Consider the following 1,652-nt stretch of genomic DNA (forward strand, 5'->3'; position numbering starts at 1 on the left):
AAGCATCGGAAAATTTAACAGCAGTAGAGGAAGTTAAGATGCGAGAGCTAACCACATGTCGAATAGGAGCGAGGGACAAATGAAAAGATAGATTAAAAAGAATACAATGATGATCCGAAATAAAAATGTTCTCAGTACAAATAAAATCAATGTTTAAACCTAAAGTAAAAACCAGGTCCAGTGTGTGTCCTTTGGTGTGTGTGGGACCAGACACATGCTGAGTAAAATGAAAAGAATCCATGACGCTAAGGAACCCTCTGGCAAAGAGGTCGGAGTCATCATCAACGTGTATATTAAAATCCACGACTATAACCAGTCTGGACAGCTTCAAAGTCGAGATAAAAAGTCACTGAACTCCTTTAAAAACATAGTGTTTAGGCCAGGTGGACGATACACTACAGCGCAGTAAAATGGATCTTTATTTCCAATTCTAACCAGCTGTAGTTCAAAGGATGAAAAATGTCCGACCAACACTGCGCGACAGTAAAACCGGCTTCCAAACACCGCAGCGACACCTCCTCCTCGACCCGACGTCCGAGGCTGGCTGATGAATGAGTACCCACTCAGACAGAGTTCAATGAAGGATGAAAAGTCACCATCGCGCTGCCAGGTTTCGGTTAGAAATAAGAAGTCCAGTTTCTTGGAAAGAATAAAATCGTTCAGCAGGAATGTTTTATTAGTCATTGATCGAGCGTTAAAAAGCGCCACTCTCAGCAAAGTAGAAGACATATTATTAACAGAAGCGGCCCGATTTAGGGGACGAAGAAACTGAGTTTGATCCGCGACGTTCATAAATTCCACTCACCGAGGGGTTGGAAGGCCAAACAACAGGAGAGTCTGGATGAACACTCCTGAGGTAGCGCCGTCTCATAGATCCAGGCACAGTTAGTCCCCGCTTCCAGAACAGTCTGAGTTTTACCTGGACACCTGCTCTTTTTCCTCTCCTCCGCCGTGAAAACTGCTTAAGAGGTTAAAGAAAGAGATGATACTGCACAGGAAAGACAGTGTCATTGAGGATGTTGTTGCATTGGCCAACCTACAAGAACAACATGCAGCTCGCAGTTGAGTTTTCAAACCTCGACAAAAGAGTTAGAGGAAGAAATGGCAAGACCAAGAGAAACAATCCCAAGAACTCATTCTGGGTCTAGGCACAGAGTTACCTGCTCTACCGGCACCAACACAGCTCACTGAAGTGACTACACACAGTCACACAGTTCACACAGTCACACACAGTCGATTCAGAATTGGTGTAAGAAAGACAAACTGTCAGACTCCAACCTGATTCACCAAATCGAAACTGGACTTAAAACGAATCACAGTGAAGCTGGAATTACTGAAGCCGTCGTCAGGCCTAAGTCTTTGCAAGATGTTAGTGATTAAAACAGACCTCACCCTGGCACAGCTTCATACCACACTGAACAGACACTACAAGGATGATTGAGCTCTATCATTGGCTATTTGCTGGGTGGGCTGAAATCACATTCAGGTTACCCACAGAAGAGGCTCCGCAGTCAGAGCTTCTAGTACCAGTATTAGTAGCTCAGGAAGATAGGGTGGCAGAGGAGCCAATCACTGGCTTCAATGTGATTGAACACATGTTAGAGAGGGGAATAGAGCCGCCTCGTGCTGTGAAGGAGGAAGTTAGCACAGTA

Source organism: Pundamilia nyererei, unplaced genomic scaffold (genome assembly GCF_000239375.1).
Source record: "Pundamilia nyererei isolate P.nyererei 1_Seehausen unplaced genomic scaffold, PunNye1.0 scaffold00514, whole genome shotgun sequence".
In the NCBI taxonomy this organism is placed as follows: Eukaryota; Metazoa; Chordata; class Actinopteri; order Cichliformes; family Cichlidae; genus Pundamilia; species Pundamilia nyererei.